Source organism: Lissotriton vulgaris, chromosome 6, assembly GCF_964263255.1.
Source record: "Lissotriton vulgaris chromosome 6, aLisVul1.2, whole genome shotgun sequence".
Taxonomy (NCBI): Eukaryota; Metazoa; Chordata; class Amphibia; order Caudata; family Salamandridae; genus Lissotriton; species Lissotriton vulgaris.
Window position 1 is genome coordinate 1,205,097,761 of NC_141694.1, and position 19,655 is coordinate 1,205,117,415.

Sequence of the window (19,655 nt, forward strand, 5' to 3'; positions counted from 1 at the left end):
CAATACATCATGACTTGCGATGCAAATGCATCGCGTACTAACAACACAGTTGTTGTAACGACCGCGTTTTAATAGTACTGTGATGTAATGACAGCGTTGTAAACGCTGTTTCCCAAATAGGGCTGTACCTGTCCCCACACAAAGAGCTGCATACTCCCCTATAATGAGTCTGAAATCTGGGCAGGAAAGGCAGGGACCTTGTGATCATTAGAGGCTTCTTTGAAGTCACCCCTACTTCAAAGGCAAATTTGGGTATAAATACCCATGTTAATACACAACCAGAACTTTGCTGGAACCAAGGACATTCTGTCTGGAGAAGAGCTGCTGTGCTGTAGGAGAGACTGCCAGTTTGCTACCTGCATTGCTGTGTTGGCCTGCTGCCTGCTGATTGCTGTGTTGTAGGAGGGACTGCCACTTTGCTACCTGCTCTCCTGTGTTAGCCTGCTGCCTGCTGCTTCTTGTGTGGGAATGAGAGGGACTGGACCTGCTCCCTACAACCTTGAACCCAAGTTTCTCCAAAGGCTTGTTGGATTGCCTCCTGTTCTCTGAAGTCTCAGGGTCACAAAAAAGACTTCTTGCAACTCTGCTGGTGCTGCAGTACTCTGACATCTTGTCTGAGGTACCTTTTCCAATCATGGGCCTGCAAAGTGGGTTCTGCAGCTGTTTTCTGAAAAAATTGATGCAATAAGCCCTCTGCACCGATCAGAACCAACAAAGTGCCCTTCGACACTGAGCTGAATCAACAAATATGTGGTCTCAACTTCGTTATTCAACAACGACAACTGGAACACGTTTTTTATCCATACCCCAGGTACCCACTGAATAAAGGAAACCTTTGGGTATACCTGTATGTATTTTTAGTTTCCAGCGTTTCACCTGGATCCCTGCTTATCCAGTTAGATTTCATTTAAGAACTCCCAATTTATCTTTGGTTGAGTCCACTCTGGTGGTATTTTCCTACCAGGGTGTGGATATTCGCTGATGATGAAGCATGCCACGATGAATGAGTGGGGCATCTATCCCAATATCCTTGGATATTTGAGAGGGTATTTTTGGGACCCTTTTCTGACAAATTGTCAATAAGTGGTTATCCCCAAAACACTTTGAATATTCCAGTTGCCCTTTGTGTTTAACTATTTTAAATGGGAGAATGCAGTTCAATGTTCTCTTGCTCTCTTGAGTGTGGTGCAAGTGCCTCCAATGCCACTTGAAGAGTAGCTGTGTGATCACCATGGGACTGAAAAGTGAGCAGATGTGACTTCAGGAAACCATTTTTCCAACTTAGTACATGTTATTATCACCTCTGCACTTTGGCTGAACCTCTTCGTCTAGTACCTAGGCTATGGAAAAATTTGAAATACACTGGGATAATTCTCTTCATTCTGTGAATTTTACGTTATACTTGTTATGTGAAATTTGTGAAATTACCCCAATACAGCACTTTGCATAGTTATGCGGCATTAGCAATAAAAAATTTCCAGTGGACTTTCAAGCTGCACTAAAAATAAACATGAACACAAAGAAATAACAGAATACAAGTTGATCCCGATGTTTTTGGTTAAATAAATTGATGGAAGGATGGATTTCAAGCTAATATATATAGAACAAAATGAAGCAATTTGCATTTTATGGGATTCCAATCGATTGACAGTGGAAAAATCATCACAGAATCTTAAGGGAACAAGAATTCAGGTTTGAAAGGTCCTATCGGTAATGCGGTCTGCAACGGCAACATCTTCCACATTGGTATTATAGTTGTGTCCAGCCATTATTGGTCATCAATGATACAGCTTTGTATTAAATGGAAATTTCAAGAACATAATGGAACTTTCATCTATTTTTACTGAATTTCATGAATGGAAATTCACAGTGTCAGATCAACCATACATAGTTACTGTTTAAATGAGACATCTCAATGTGTTAATTTAGAACATGGGTACTCGCAAACATTTTTCCAGAGGCCAATAGGTTTGGTTGCTGACGGGGCCAAGGGCCGCACAGATACCATCACGGAGTGTGGGTGAGTGGGAGGGGGCAGGTATAAGGTGGGTGTGAGGGGAAGCGAACCATGTACATCTACTGGCTGAATTGAATTGCACAATGTGGAAAACAAAAACCTGGCAACAATCCTAGATTGAATAAATTGTGTGATCCTGGGCATTTTTTCAATTTTACTTTTCCTTCGTTTTCACTAACAAGAGGACTTCGAAATAGATGACTTCAGACTGTGCGCTGCACAAAAACTTCTCATGTGTTTCATATGATAAACTATAATATTCATGTATGGTAGCAACCCCGGGCACCCAAAGGGTGCACATTTAACTGACTTGCCTCGTTGTTCACCATTGGCATTGTTGCCAAGATCTTAGGGAAGCATGAATGTTTCTAAATTCAGGTTTGAAACTCATACCTTTTAAAAAAATACTTCTCAATGCGCTGATAGAATCTGCTTTACTGAGGTGAAATGTTATTCATGCTAATGAAATACACATTTCAAATTTTGAAGAGACTTTATCATATTTTTTCATGCTTGCTGCAAGATGTCTTTATAAATGAAGGTGTTCCTAAAGTTAAGTAGTTCAGGACACCCTAGTTATTAATTCTATTTAGATGCAATTAACATTTAAGTAGAAGCTTGCCTGTTTGTTTATTACATTTTAATGTTAGTACTCTTTTGACTAGAGGGCCACACCTAAAGGTCAGGAGGGCCACATGCACCCCACTGGCCGTACTTTGAGTATTAATCAACAATCTGTGATTTATTAATACCTGGCCTTCTACATGCCACAATATGTTTATTTGTGATGCCCCTAGAGGCATCTTGCAGCTGAATAATAATAGGTGTTTATTGTTCCTCAAACGTACTCCTTTTATCGACCATAGTAGGATGACAGGCTGAGTGGGCCCGCTAGGATCTGAACCAGTGTCCATGAGGTTCAACACGGATTTGTCGAGTTGAAGCATTAGTCCACTGAGCCACCAGAGCTGAGACTGTGCTCACAATCGCCCATCCCATTGTGGCCTGTTGTTGATAATAGAGAGAAGATGAAAAGAAAGAGAAAGAGGGAGACATGAGCGAGAAAGGAACATGTAGAGAGACCAACAGGGAGAGAACGTGTGAGGGAGAGTGAAAGAGAGAGATGCATTTGAGACAATACAATATAAACTCACAACACTTGTAGGGCTTCAGCCTTTTGAGTCTTAGGCCCACATGCATCAAGCATTTTTGGAGTTGCAAACGGTGCGATTCCTTAAAATCGGCCGTTTGCGATTCCAAAAAAGCTTTTTTGGATGCATCAAGCAATTTTAGAAATCGCAACATTTTTGCGATTTCTAAAATTGCGATTGCTTTTAAGAAATCGCAAATTTGCGATTTCTTAAAAGCAATGCATGATTACTTTTTAAATTGCGAATTCGCAATTAGAGGGATAAATTTACCGAGTAGTTGAACCACTCGGTAAATTTGCAAAAAGTGTAAATAACGCAGAAAATGCATTTTTAAAACATTCATGTGACGGACACACATGTCCTTAGGACATGTGTGTGTGCAACATGATGCGAAAAATACATTTCAGGGGTGCATGGGGGGGTCATTTAGACCCCCCTCTCCACCCTTGAAATTGATTGATGAATTGCGATTTCAAATTGCGAATTTGCAATTCCCATTCATTCCTATGGGTATTTTGGCCCATAGGAATGAATGGGAATTGCGAATTCGCAATGTGAAAAGCGCATTTTTTATGCGATTCGGTAAAAATAGCGATTTTTACCGAATTGCATAAAAAAGGAAAAAATAATCATGCATAGGCTTTTGCGATTTCTAAATTGCGAATCGCTATTTTTCGCAATTTAGAAATCGCAAAAGCCGATATTGATGCATGTGGGCCTCTGTTCCCACATTACAAATCCGAATTTAAATTCCAAAAATGCACTCTAAATGTACTTCTTCAATTTTGACTTAAAACTGCCGTTAGAAAATGTAAACGTTTTATACCAGAGTAAATTAGCACAACCTATAACTGACCCCCTTCCAAATCCTAAATGTAAATTTAGCACACTATCGTCATCATTTATTTTAAATTATCGTTTAATCGCACCCAATTTAAGATTGTGTGTGCCAATCATTCAAGGGCTTGTTGGCAGTTTTAAGACGTGAGGTTCCATGCTCACAGCGTATTATCACACTCCAGTCAAAAGCAAAATGCCATTATTATCTGAGGCCAAAGTGTTTTGTGAGAGAAACGCCTGGCTATCTCCTTTGGAGAGCGTGCCAAAGCCACAGCGCAATCCTCGCGGTGTCCATTCTTGTAAAATGAAACGCCATCTTATTTTCATTCGGCAGCAATCTGAAGTACACTTCAAGGGAGGCTTTACGCACAATGGGTCTTAAAAATCCATCCTTTCCCGCCAAGCCTCAAATCAGAGGAGACATGGCGTATCGCGGCAATAAATGAAAACATCAAACACGCACATTGATTTTCTTATGGTAACAGTGTCAATTTGATTTGGCGCATCACCTTCTGTGGAGCCTCCTCTCAAGACTCTTGGAGTGATAGGCGAGGGCGGGGAAGGAGCCGATGGCGCTGGGCCCAGGAGTGAAGCCGTTCATAAAACGACTAATTGCGCCCGGTCGAATGGCGTCACCTCCGGGCCCGATCCAGGAAATTCATCAAAGCCGGTTTGAGACGAACAAGTCAACTTTCTGACAAGCCGCAACCGGTTCCTCGAAGACTGATGCTTCAGCTGATTTGTAAAAGATTACAACGAAACGACTAACGAGCTCTGACATGTTAGAGTAGCCCTGGTAGCTCAGGGAAACATACTATCTAATTCTTCCAGAGACAAACTGATAATTTTATAGCTCAGCAAACGAGATCCGCCCCCTCCACACCAACACACTCAATATTGAAGTCAACATCAGCCTCCCCGACCACAGAGAGCTGCTCAAGAGAAAATGAGAAGGGGCGGGGGCAACGTGTTTTTTCCTTTACCTGGCTGTCAATCAAGCGAGGTTTGATGCTTACAACACCGCTGGTTCCCCCGTGGGCCCAAGGTAATGTGAATTGTCTTTATCCAAGTGCCTCACAAATCACTGTCACATAGCAGCAGTCGACCTTTCTTTTCAATCTATGCACTTTTCATGAGTTATAAATCAGTTGACTTTCAAGCTCGATGAGATGGCATATGCCCTGGTTTGAAGAACAGATGGAGGCTTGGGGGTGAAATTGTTTCTGCAGGCTTGCTACAAGCTGCACCGCTCCATAAAAGTGAACTATTCACACTCATTTCTCACATAAATTAAGGAGGCAGGGCGCACCAGCCTATTCAGCAGAAAGTCTCTTGTCGAGCTCTCCGAGGTCTTTTAGCAAATTAAAATGAATGTTATTTCTGAAACAATGCTGTATTTTCACTTAATTCAGGAGCTAAAGTGTTGCATGGGATAAAACAACCATGTTCATTGATTAAAAACAATGAACGAGCCACTTCAGAAGTACTATGGTACCCTGTGGAATCTAGGGTCAGGAATTCGACTATCGATTAATCTTCAGTGAAGTAATCTTTGAACCACCGGCACTGTGCGCTTCATAAATTTAGACAAACACACACCTTTGCTTCATTCTAATGAATGTTTATCGAAGACTGCCAATCAAGAGCCATGCCCAAGTGTAACAGAGAAGCATGGCTGTCAGTTCCATCTACGACCCCTGGCCATGACTACCCTTTGGGACCCCTGGTGCCCTTGATTGTCCTGGAGTTATGAAGGCTCTGACAAGACAATCAAGTGAACAAGGCTCCACAAGCCTTATATTTCCTCGTTTTTGTTCCATCCTTCAGCCCTTAAGAGGGGGCTGGGGAGAGGCTAAGGAGGGGAAATGAGGCTCCATGTGATATGACAGGGATAAAAAGTTTTTTGGGATGAACCAACTCCGAGTATAAGGGAAGACTCTGAGACATTCCCAAAGGCCACTCTTTCCTTATAAAGGGCGAAAACAGGCCACAAACGGGTCTCGCAATTTCTACCATGCAATTGTTTTTCATTTGCATATATTTTTTGCAAACGTGCAGTTTGCAAAAAAAATATATATATATATTTAAAAATAAAGAAGTGGCTTAGCCGCCGAGGCTCCCCAACCCTGGCACTGAACTGCTCTACTAATAAGGCAGCTGCGAACATGTGAGCAGAAACAATGCTGTCACTTACAGTGCAAGACAGTCAATAGATGTGGTCTGAATCACTGCTCCATGGGGTATGTTGTGGAGGGTATAGGCAAAATGAGAATGACACTTGAACAAACCAATGGATGAAGAGGGCTGACCTAAAACCCCTGCATGTATGTACGTAGGTATATATTTTTATTATGAATTTTCCTGAAAACATAAGGCTAGAAATACAGCTAAATATGTCTCTAGTTTAGACCTAAAAATGAAAAAGAATACCATTTATAAGAGTGCAAGCTTATGTATTACTCTGCAAGAAAAAAACATCTGCAGTTTCAACCCTCTTTTTGCCAGCAAGGGTTACAAATTTATTTAACTCCATTAGGGACTCAGCAGATCCTAGTCTGGTGCTTTTAATTAACTTGCACTTGCAATGCAATCGGTCTCGCCTTTGTGACCTTATATGTATTTAGCAATGCAGCACATTAACCTGGGTGCTGAAACATCTACTATTCTTCAACATGGAGGGAAAGTAAGCACCAAACTGCCAGTGGGAAATGGTGTAGACCAAAGCTCTGTCTTTAATATAAAATCAGGGCCTTCGGTGGTCATATCACTGAAAATACAAGATTTGAAAAAAATATTATTGTCTACGGGTGCTTGTGGAAGACAATTTCTATGGATTGCAATCTAGAAAATGCTAAAGTGATTCTGGTATGTTACTGACCTCTGCTGGTTGTTTTCTATCAAGAAAGTGAAATAGAAGCAGTTGCCAGAAAAAGAAAAAAAGAAAGTCTCTCAGCAGAAAGCTATTCTGGTATTTTACTGACCTCTGCTGGCCGTTTTCTATCAAGACAGTTAAAGAGAGGCAGTTGAACAGAAAAAAAGTCCCTAAGCGGAAGCAGACAAGTCCTAGGGCTAATCTCCAGAGACCACAAAGTACATACACATATAAGTATATAATTGGCACATACTAAAGTATATACAAGAGGTCTCGAATGCTGGACTTAAAAAGTACATGCAATGTGAGAGTTATAGCCTTGGTTCTCTTCCACTGGGCTAAACTTCCAAATTACAATGGTTTGGACAAGAATACAAAGGACTGGAACAACTTGATTGGAAACTTCATTCCTAAGTGCATGTGAACCATTAATTGTCATTCCTAAAACAGATATAGACGTAGCACCAAGTGATGTGGAAAGGGCTGCTATGACTGCTGTCAATGGATTTTTGAGAGCTATCTGACGAAATAAGGCATCATCTCTGGATTCCAAACGTAGACAGTTATGTACCACATCAGAATGTATGTCGTTACTAAGCATGCTTTTACAACGCATGCCTTTACCACACAACTTTTACAACGTAAGTCGTTACAACGACTTGCGTTGGGGGGTGCTGGATAGTGAATAGTTTAATTTACTATTGAAACTCCAGTCCCCGTGGATAGTAGGGAAGGTTTTGGATAGTAAATTAAACCATTCCCTATCCTACAGTTGCGTGGTATAGGTAGTGCGTGGTAAAAGTTGCGTTGTAAACGCTGTTCCCCACTAGTTCAGAAAACAGCAAAAAGAACACAGTTTTATAGTGTATGAAAAGAGACAGTGACCAAGAAAAGCAACAGCAATCACCACCCACCTGGTGGAAAACAGCCCTTCCTCAGAACCACCCATTCCAAATCAGATTCTCATCAAAATGACTCTTTTATAATGGTGTTGCCTACTGGGGAGGAATAGGGGTGTCTCAAGGACCAGGATTAAAGACAACAATTAAATTGGCAACTAGGATGATTACCGGGTAGCCGGGTCAAGTTCTATATTAGTCATAGTAGGATGAACTGCTGTCACAGTTTTACGAAATTCATATGGACTGAATGCAACTCCTCCTGCACCTCAGTTGTCCTTAACCCCCTAACGTCTGCTCCTTGCCCGATCCATTAGGTAGTCCGGGCAACCCTTTTCAAATGGAATATGGAGGGTTAACACAAACAAGGGTTCAAGGAAACGAGACCCAATGATATACTTAGGTTCACTATCACCATTTAACTAATTAGCAAATATGGCTCATCATGAATCACAACTTGTATCTGGGGTCTATACAACACACTACTCATTCAATACATTCCATATTCTCTGCTCTGTGTGGTGTTGAGATCGAATGTACCCTCTTGTTGTTTTAGGTGCAATGGAACTACGCATTATTGAAAAGAGTATTTATTTTTAAAAGTTTAATGAAATAAGTTATCTTGTTTCCTTTGTACTTATTTGAAATAATAATGCTGATAAAATTGTGTATCTGAAACACGTTTCTCCAATGAGTAGCTCGTGAGCTACTGGTAGCTTTCCATCCACTTATGAGTAGCTTGTTTTTGTGGAGTCTACCCTATTAAGGTATAAGCTTTTTCATGCTTGAATTAATACATGTATCCTAAAAATAAAAAGCGTTCATTCGAGACAAAAACTTGTGTATTTTCAGAACTCATACACTTACCTAATAAGTGGAGATAAATGGCTGGATTTCTAAAATATATTTAAAGCTGATAATTGAGTCATACATCATGTGGTATTGGGGAGAAATTACTAAAATGAGTGCTTTTATTCTAAGGACATTGTTACTATGACTGGCATGTATTACCCTGTAGATGCATTGCAAATTGATCATGCCTGGCATCCTTGTCTGGTGCGCTGAGGTAATCACTGCTGGTAATCGTGCGATGGGGCGGCCATAAGTACAGACTCGCATAGGAGCATCAGAATGACTCAGGGTCAAGACAGGTTTTCTTGTTTAAGAACACTGCTTATTTTACATGAAGTTAAATGCAGTGATTCAGCTCAGCCTGTATGACGAGAGCCTAAAACAAAGTTTAAGGGGATTTATAGTGTAATCAATCAGAAAAGAAAGCAAATAGTAACTTAGCTTTATTTCAAGGGGAAGACAGGAACTATTTGAGGCACAACAAATGGCCATTGCTGGAGGAGTACTGTGTCGTTCAAAAATCATGAACAAAATTTCTAATAGGTAGATGTGTAACTTACTACCTCGATTAAGCTACATCCAGTTAATATATAGCGCTATAACTCCATAGACATACATTTTAATTTAACAATTGGAACATAGCTTGGGGGAAACAAAAATGTGATTAAGAACGCAGCATCAAATGAAAAGTGTAAATCAGGCATTTAAAAACTGTCCTGAGAAACACTCTCTAAATAAAGAAGCTTAAATGGGAAGAATATGAAAAACCGAAAAATTTCACAACCTGTATGCTAAAGGAGATCTGCAGGTGAGCAGTGGAGACCCTTTTGACTCAACTATAAACAACTGACCATTGAGACGCTTTTGACTCAACTATAAACAACTGACCATTGAGACGAAGGCGAATATCAGGTGGGCCAGGCTACATTAACGGATTCAGTGCGACTCCACTTCAAATATTTGTTTTTAATAATATTGTTAGCATATTTAAGGGAAAAAACGAATCTCTCAAACTGCCCTGAACAGCACAGATTTTGAGTTGCAGCCCCTGCATCCAGTCACCTTGTATAGAAATGCTGCCCCGCTCACAGCCACGGCATGTTCACAGGAAAGAGATCCACTCAATGGGCTTTCTGCCTGGGCCGCTTGAGAGGCATCAAGCCTAGGGAGCTCTACACTTTTATTCGGCTCCTGGAAATAGGTCTCAATTGTCAAAGATCACATGATCCAGAACCTCTGGACATGAGTTTCAACATTAGGTTAGTTTAAAATTTCAAAGGTAAACTTTTGGAAGTTACTCTATTGATTACACTCTTAAATGCTCTAAAACACAATGGTTTCAAGATAAAATAGTTCAATTTCCCCGAATGTGGAAGCCTGATATATGAGGATTTCCCACAAAGAATTTAGACTACTGTATTGCCATTTTACAGTAGATTCAAGAGTAACCCCAACATGCAAGGTGAGATCTCATTAATAAGATTACATTAAAGGATTTTAACCTTCTTTGTGCCGTTTGTACCCCTTGTTCTAGAGGCCAAATATGAAAGGCATTTGATGGACCAACTGCAGGTTTGACGGCTAAGTGGACAAATGTATCCACTTCAGGGTCTTTGTGTGACTCTAGGGTTGTGGATTAAACGTTCTAGACTCCTCGATGGCCACAACTTCCCAAAAATCTCTATCAGTTAAAAATGTAAAAAAAAAAAGAGCAGTCATCAAGCGTTGATGCTATGTCTTAAAGTGCTCTGATGTGAAGTTCAAATGTGCTGTGATATTGCTAAAGGCATGCATTTCAAAATGACTTCTAAGCGACTTGGGCATAATTCCAGACCAAATTTGAAATATCCCATTTTAGGTCCACTGCCACAGTAAAGAGATTATCTCAGACTGCATGGAGACGTACAGGCAAAATATTTAAGACGCTAAACATATTCTCAATAGGGCTTCAAAGACCACAATAAAATTCCCTTGGAGGTTAATGTTTTGAAATTAAAGTGATAGAGTGTTTAGATGTGACAAGAAGCTAGCTTTGGTCTGGTGGCACGGTGAGGTTCCGTGACGATTGTAAGTGATGTTTTAGACTCGCACGAATATGGTCGAGTCTGGTATCTACGAACCGCAAATGACGAGTTTAGTGGGTGTGCGCAGTTTCGCTGTGCTAACCTAAACCGTTCGTCTGTTTCGTGGGTTTATACATCTGTACCCACGGGTTCCATCTTAGATATGGCATCCATTTTGTCTCTTGCCCTCAAGTAGCCAGCGAACTGACGCTGTCCGCTTCGCGACCCTGGGATTCCCAAGACTCTTGCGGAAGACACGTTTCCTTTGAAAGTGTCTTTATGATGAGGGGGATGATACTGTAAGGCAGATGTCCTCGCTCGAGGCTCATCTTGCCGTGCCGGTTTATTGTCTCAGCCGTGCATCTCATTAGGCACGTCTCTTTGATGCCTGTAGCTCGTGTTTCCCGATACCACCCCTTTTACACCCTTTCCGATCTCCCCACTGTTTCTGCCTTCCTCTGCACCTGTCCTTGTTCCTTTTTCGATCTGTTTACTGCCGATTGGAATGTACTAATGGTGGGAAGATGGGTTTTTACAGTTGGGAACCACGAATGTTTCTGTACTTATGTTCCGGACCTTGAATGCATCAAAGCGACCCCTCTCGGGGATAATTATGGGAACCAAGTTGTAAACCTTTGTGTACCATGTTAACCTATGAGAGAAATGTGTATAAAAAGGAGCGATCCACAGTAGCAAATTGAAGCAGATCCCGAAAACATACCTGTTGTGTACTTCTCGTGACTTCTGTGTTCCCTGCAGTAAATAAACCTCGAATCTTTGACGCCGAAGGAAGTGTCCCGTGTCTCTGTCATTTGTACGCCGGAACAGGCTACCCACGAAGGTTTCAGGTGTTGTCCCCTGGCACCGCTGGGTCTTAAATAACCCAGTCCTTCAGTTGGCGCCCAACGTGGGGCTGCATCAGTGGTACCGGTCCAAGCCCGACGATCGTGAGGAACTTCGTGTGAAATCTCCGAGGGAAGGTGCACCCCGCTTCATCGATCCTGTTGTCGAAACAAGTGGCCCGACGACTTTTCCCGCGAAGATTCCCGCCTCCTGACGGCTGCGACGGACTGCTGCCCTGACTGTAGACCTGTTTTGGCGCCTGGCGTAGACCTTGGTACAGCGAGACGATTGACGGGCCTTCCTGGTGACGCCATTGATCTTTGAGTTAAGTATTTGTGGGTCACTCCCAGAGTCCTTGGTTGTGGTTGCTTAGTTGTTGCATGGTTCCATTGCATTTTTGGTTCTTAGTACTTGGTTCTTTGTTGTGTTATTTGACGTCTGCAGTCGCCAAAAACCGAGGGTTTTTGCTCTTTGCTGGGACTTGGTAAATCCCGTAACCCTTGAAGTTTGTGAAACTCGGCTAGTGTGCAAGATGCCTGGTCGTAGTACTTTGTTCAGTTGTTTCAGACGTTGTGGTACGGATTCCCGACTGGAGGACTCGTGTCCGATACCTCCGGTTGGAACTCCAACTTATGAACTCTACAGTAAACATGGGTTAGGTCCTATTACCTTTAATGGATATTGGATTCGTTACACCAAAAAGGATGGTGTCCTTAGTTGGCCACCTCATGGTAGTTTCGAGACCCCGATTTTAGATAACCTCGAGGCAAAATTGTTTAAGAAAAAGTCAAGGCCGGCCATGTTTGATGCCTTTCGGTTGTGGCTTAAAGAAGCCCGACAGAAAGTGATCAGACAGACTAAACGTAATCAGAGAGATGGTGTTGCTACTATTGTAAAGAAAGCAGAGCAGTTTCAGCGTGATAAGGAGGAAAAGGAAAAGGAAGTTTTTGACAGACTTCAGCGTATGACTATAGATAAATGTTATCCCGCTCTGCCAACGGAGTCGGATAAGAAGGAGGAATTAGTTGAGGATCCTTTAATGTCCTATCTTATGAAGTCACCACCTCCGTACGCACAGGGTACCGCAGCTCCTGTGGTTCCCCCTGCCCCTGCTCCTGTACCTGCTCCTCAACCTGTTCTTCCGACTGTTCCTGCTCCCTTGCCTATTGCTGTTCCTACTGCTCCTCCGCTTGTATTTCCACATACTCCTTCTCCCGCTACTGCTCCGGTTCTACTTACTCCTACTGCTTCTTCTGTTCCTACTCCTTCTCTCGTTTCTACTCTATCGTATACTTCTCCAACTACTCGACGTCGTACCCCTTCTATGGCTGCTAATTTTGCTAATTCTCTTGGACCTATTCTTGAGTCCGCTGATTCGGACGGTCCACAAAGACGTAGTCAGCTTCCTGGTAATAGGGAACGTGCCGCGTTGTACAATATGGCGATGTCATGGATGTTGCATCCCTATAGGAATCCTCCACGTTCGGTGTTGAATACGTTTAGTCAATTCAATATACCGACACAGAGGTGTATGCCAGCGCCTTGAGACCCTACGGGTATGTAGCGCGCTCTATAAGTGTCACTGATTGATTGATTGATTGATTTTTGAAGAAATGTGCAAGGTTTTGCGCGATCAAATATCGGCAGATGCATCGGAAGATGTACTAACTGCTTTGACTAACTTACAGCTTCAGTTTTCGAGCGGAATGGTGGTGGGTACCAATGTTCGACGTGCCATCGAGCAATTATTAGCTTTTCGTCCCTCTCCGATACCTCAAGCATTGTTCGTTGAGGATGTTGAGAGACAGCTAGATCCGTCTGGTCAGTTTCCTATGCGTGAAGTTCCACCAGTGTGGATGCCAGGTGATGCTGCTCAAAATCCACCGATCCTGCCACATTTCCAGAGAGTATGGATACATCTCCCATGGAAACGATCAGAAGTTTTACAGGTGAAGCAATCTTTGCCTGACCCTCGCAAAAATCCTGCAGGGTATTACAAGGAGTTGTCGCAGCTCGTAGATGCGACGATAATGAATCTTGCCGATATCGATATGTTGTTTGGCAATGTTGTACCGCAACCGGTATGGGCTAAGATTCGGCACGAAGATCATGCAAACGAATTAGGTGGCGATTGGGCTGCTCTTACTGCGGCCGATACACAACAAGTTGGCGGGGCTAAGCCTGAACAGCTCATTACTGCTCTCCCTCAGAGAATTATTACCTTAATGAAAACGCTTATGCCAGCTATGAGGGTGAACTGGGACAAGTTGTCAGCTAGCAGACAGAAGAAAGACGAGAGTGTCTCCGATTTCTTTACGAGATTTGAGGAGGCATTCATTGAACATAGTGGTCAGGATATGAGTACTGAGGGTGGTCAGCGGTTGTTTGTGGATAAATTTGTTTCAAACTTATTGCCCGACTTGAGCAATAAATTAAAAAATTCTGAGAGTGCGTGGGCTGTTTCTACGTCTGCTCAAATATTGGCTACGGCACAATATTATGAGAATAGGGAGAAAGAAGAGAATGATCGTGCCGATAAAAAGACGAAAGAACTTAAAACTAAGGTGTTGTTGCAGCAAGCGTACCCTCCGCGCTCGAATCAGAATGATTCGCAACAACGTAATCGATCACAGTCGCAATCGTGAAATGACTCCTCTTCGCAAAGATCTTCATTAGGGTACAATCAGTGTGCCTATTGTAGACAGGAGGGTCACTTAAAATTCAATTGTCCTGTTCTAAATGAGCGTAATAGTGGTAACACATCTAGAGGGGGTCGTGGTGGTGCTCAGCAGACATCACGTGGTACGGGTCGTGGTGCTCCCAACGATCGTTCAGACAATTCATCAAATTGATCAACGTGGATCATCGCAAGGACGATCTGCGCAGTACAACGTAGATGATTATTACGTCGATCAGGATGCTGACGACGGTAATTACTAGGACAGCCGTAGACAAGGAGAGGGAGTGGTATCAGTTCTGGTTGATCAGAGAGGGCCTTACGTCGCAGTTGCCACCTCGGGCGTCGTTGAGCCTTTTCTGTTGGACACTGGTGCAGCGAAAAGTTCCATCATGCATTCGAAACTCCCTGGCGCACCTTTGTCTGGCTTAACAAATGTTTCCGTTGGATTCTCTGGCGCCCCTGTTAGCAATCCGGTTTTGTGCCCATTGCCACTCACAATTGGGCCACGTGAGCTTGAAGCTCCGTTGATTTTGACCACTGGTTGTGGTGAAAATCTCTTGGGCCTGGATTTGCTAAAACCTCTGTATGCGACTTTGTATTGTTCTCCCGCGGGAGTGAAGCTTACTTTGGGTGAGAGAGTTGTCTCTCCAATGTATTTGTCTCTCGATAAGCTCCCACCGGAATTGAGTTCTCTTCCTGCATCCTTGTGGGCAACAGGTCCCAATGACGTGGGCCTGCTTGACATCTCCCCTTATGTTGTTCACGTGAAATCTAATGTGCGATTGCCTCGTATTCCCCAGTATCGTATCTCCCTTGATGGTGAACGAGCATTGTTGGCGATCATCTATGATTTGATCGAGAAAGATGTCATTGAGGAGACTCGGGGAAACGTGTGCAACAGCCCTGTACTGCCTATTCTGAAACGTACCGATCCTTCTAAGCCACCTGTTTATCGTTTTGTTATCGATTTGCGGGAGGTAAATAAAATTGTGATTCCTCAGTTCCCTGTTGTGCCTGACATCACGGCGCTACTGACTCTGATTCCAGCTTCTGCATCTTGGTTTTCAGTAATCGATCTGAAGAATGCGTTCTTCAGTATTCCGATTGCTGAAGAAAGCAGAGACCTTTTCGGGTTCTCTCTTGGTGGCCGTAGCTTCCGGTTTAAACGTGCTCCTCAGGGCTACTGTGAGAGTCCATCGATTTACAGTCAAGCCTTGAAGGGTCAACTAGATGCGTTCATGTTGCCGGCTGGTGCGGCTTTGATCCAATATGTCGACGACTTATTGGTGGCTGCAGATACTCAGGACATTTGCAAAATTGCCACTATATCATTGTTACAGCATCTCTGTGACTTACATCACAAGGTGTCTCCTTCTAAACTTCAATATTGTTGTCAAGAAGTAACCTATCTAGGTCACTTATTGTCAAAGGAGGGAAGAAGGTTGACCCCAGAGAGAATTGCAGCCATTGCGCGCATATCTGTGCCAACAACCCAAAGAGATGTGCGTGCCTTTTTAGGTATCACGTCATATTGCAGACAGTGGATTCCGAATTTTTCATTGTTAGCGAAACCATTAGTGGCTCTTACGTGCAAGGATGTTTCAACTCCTTTACCATGGACGGAAGAATGTCAGAAAAGTTTTTCTGAACTGCGTGACGCATTGTGTTCGGCTCCTGTGTTAGATACTCCTGACTATAGCAAGCCGTTTACACTATACGTTCACGAGAGGGAAGGTTGTGCGTTGAGTGTTTTAACGCAACCTTTCGGTGATCAGCAACGTCCATGTGCATATTTTTCCTCGACCTTGGACCCGGTAGCTAGAGCATTGCCGAGTTGTTTGAGAGCAACAGCGGCAGCCGCGGTCTCCATCCGACAATCAGCAGGATTGGTCATGGATAATATGCTTACGGTGATGGTTCCGCATGCAGTTGACACTCTTTTGAATCGTACGAAAACTCAGCACTTGACGAGTGCGAGGTTGTCAGGGTACGAGCTGACGTTGTTGGCAAGTCATATTCAGATAAAACGCTGTAATGTCCTGAACCCGGCGACTTTGTTGCCGATTAGTGCAGAGTCAGATGAAGTAGCAGCGCATGACTGTTATTTTAAGGACTGAGGAGGAAACAAAAGGTCGAGTGGACCTTAAAAACACTCCTTTGGAAGATCCCGATGGAACTTTGTATGTGGATGGTTCGTGTTTTAAATTGCCGAATGGTGATGTGACGACTGCGTATGCTGTTGTAACTTTGAATACTGTTGTGGAAACTGCAAGATTGAATCAGAACTCTGCCCAGGCTGCAGAGCTGATCGCTCTAACTAGAGCGTGTGTGTTGGCGAAAGGGAAACGGGTGAATGTGTTTACCGACAGCCAATATGCTTTTGGCGTCGCTCATAGCTTTGGACGATTGTGGAGAGAGAGAGGTTTTATGACGTCGCATGGTACGAAGATTCAGCATGGACAGCTTGTGAATGATCTTTTGGATGCACTTACGTTACCTAAGCAAGTGGCGATTGTTAAATGTAGTGCGCACCGTAAGGTGACGGATGATGTTGGTCGTGGTAATGCGTTCGCGGATGAGATTGCTAAGGAGACTGCCCGGAACCTTAGCACTAGAATGTATGTGACGAGTTCGGTTAGGTGGCCTACAGAGACTAGCATGTGTGAGGATACTATCGAGAGTGTGAAAGCAATTCAGAATGAGGCCACTGAGACTGAAAAGACGAAATGGAAAGAGAGTACGGGAAAGTTGGATGCGAATGGTTGCTTGGTCGATTTGTCGGAGCACAAGAGGTGGATGTTGCCAGATGCGTATGTGCTGGCTGTTGTGACAATGGCACACGGGTTAGCACATATTAGTGCGAAAGGTATTTGTAAGTTGTTGTCTCCTGTGTGGAAGAATGATGGTATTACGAAGTGCGCTGAGAGATTGGTGAAGAATTGCAAGATATGTATGTTATACAATCCTGGAAAGGGGACCCCCACACCTCCTGGCCATTTTGCTCCCCCTTCATATCCCTTTGAAGTAATCCAGCTAGACTTCATCCATATGGAGAGATGCAATAATCTGAAATACGTTTTAGTTGTGGTTTGCGCATTCTCCCGATGGATTGAAGCCTATCCTCTTAAAGACAATACTGCCCTGTCTACTGCGAAAATCCTGCTGAAGGAATACTTTCCTCAGTATGGAATGCCTCGAATTGTATGGTCTGATAACGGAAGTGAGTTTGTAGGGAGTGTGATGAAGAGTGTGTGTAAGGGCCTTGGAATTAATAAAAAATTCCATAGCGCCAATCATCCCCAGTCAGCAGGTTTGGTTGAAGGGTATAATGGCACCCTTAAACTCAAACTGGCTAAGATTCAGGCTACGACTGGTCTTTCGTGGCCTGACGCTTTGCCCCTTGCCTTGTTGTCAACAAGGACGACAGTACACTCCCGAGTAGGGCTCAGTCCCTATGAAATAGTGTTCGGCCGTCCTGCGAATGTTTGGGGGGTTCCTAGACCGGGTGTATTTTCTAATCTTGAGTACCCAATGTTGATTGATTATCTTCATGATCTGACTGCTAAACTGAGGTTAATTCACCAACAGGTTTACGAAGCACTGCCGACGCAGACGGAGGGTCCAGGCCACCAGCTCCAGCCCGGGGACTGGGTGGTTACCCGCAACTTTACCCGCAAAAAGAATTTGGAACCCCGCTTCACTGGACCCTATCAGGTCCTCCTTGCCACGAGAACTGCCGTCCGTTTGGAAGGGCGAAAAAATTGGGTGCATGCCACCCATACCAAGAAGGTTCCTATACCTTTACCGGCAGACTCGTGGGTGAGGAAGGGCATTGCTTCATCTGAAACCGAAGGACCACAGATTTTTGTACCCTTTAGCGACGCACAGCCTGTCGGAGAATCCTCAGTGCAGCAGAAAGACATTGTTGAACATTTGCCATCACAAGACTCAAGATCAGAACAATCAACTGATCGGCAGAACTCTGTTCCCTCATCGGATTCTTTGTTTGACGAACAGACACGTCCTGGGAGTACTCGATACTTTTTGCGATCCAACACCAGAGACAAATAAAGATTTCCGTTCTGTCCCTCGACAACAGCATTATCCCATTTGCCACGATCAGTACAAAACACCCGTATTATTGTGATTATTTTTGTAAATATTGAGTTTCGTTCCATGTATGTGCTTTTACTTCCACAGCTAAGAGACTTTCTGTACATACATTGTGAATAAAATACCTTGCATCCAGGTGTACCGTAGGGCCGCGCGTGTACTTCCTTCTGGTTAGTAGGTCTTGGCGCTAGGCCAAAGACCGTCGGTTCCTGGGAACTCCTAGGGATTGACTACTGCTACACAGAACGAAGTGCGTCAAGAAACGTTGCGGACGGTTGTAGGGGATGGCGTTTTCGAAGCTGATGGACTTGGAAGAAGCTCAGGCGCAAAGATTCAAACTGCAACAAATTATTTGTACCAAATGTTTTATGTTTCAAATGTTTCTACTGTTTCTGACTGTTTCTTTGCTATTGGCGGGTGGGGTGTATTACATGATGTCGTACTTCTTACCTTCTGCCATACCTACTCCTACTTCTGAATCTAAATCTACCTCCACTGTATCCCCTCATTCTTTCCATATCTTACCCGAACACGAGCAGGCTAGACGTGTGGAATTCAGAAATAATTCCTTTATTCAGCTCCTTCATCAGCATCAGTTAGTGGTTAACACCACAAATTGTTGGGTGTGTGGGTTAATGCCACATACCACGGATAAGGGAATTCCATATCTGGTCCTACCTTATAGTTCCCAGGGTTCAGTTCGAGCATTCCAAACAATGTTTCGAAGTGCACTAGATTCTTACCCCAGTCGAGAGCCACGTTCTCCCTACTCTGGTCCTGGCTCGTATCATAAGCCTTTGTCTATAGCGATAGAAGATTTGGATAGAGATATCTATGAGCCGTCGCTCATCCCAGAGGAAGAGGTACAAGCCTATAGGGTCCTGAGTAAGGTCGAGTATAGTGCGCTCACGAGTGAAAAACAGCTTAGAAGCTCGCCTCCGATATGGGTCGTACCCCATATTGGTAATTTCTGTCTAATGGGTCGTGGCCGAAGATCGAAAGCTCGTCTTGGAGAGAGTGCTTGCTCCGAGAATTATATCCTGCCGATGGTCTCGTCCCCTGTGTTTCTGGCTGCCAAGGGTACATATTTTGTCTGCTATGATCGTGCGTATACATGGTTGCCCTCCGACTTTGTGGGCTCATGTTTTATCGCAAATCTGTTGCCTCCGACGTTCACTGTAGATGCAGACTATCACAAGACTAGAGTTGTGAGAGGCGTGATTAGCGAAGAGGACACCGCCGGTCAAGAGGCAGGAGACTTTTTCAAGGGTTTCCTCCCGTTTTGGGGACCTATGGTTAATAGTAGGAACCTGAGACAGTTGACT

General features: G+C 43.6%; 1 protein-coding gene across 1 annotated transcript in view; it reads right to left on the reverse strand.

The window, feature by feature from the left end:
- The window catches only part of PACRG (parkin coregulated), a 1,181,602-nt gene that overhangs the window by 776,839 nt on the left and 385,108 nt on the right, over positions 1–19,655 (reverse strand). The window lies entirely within an intron of this gene.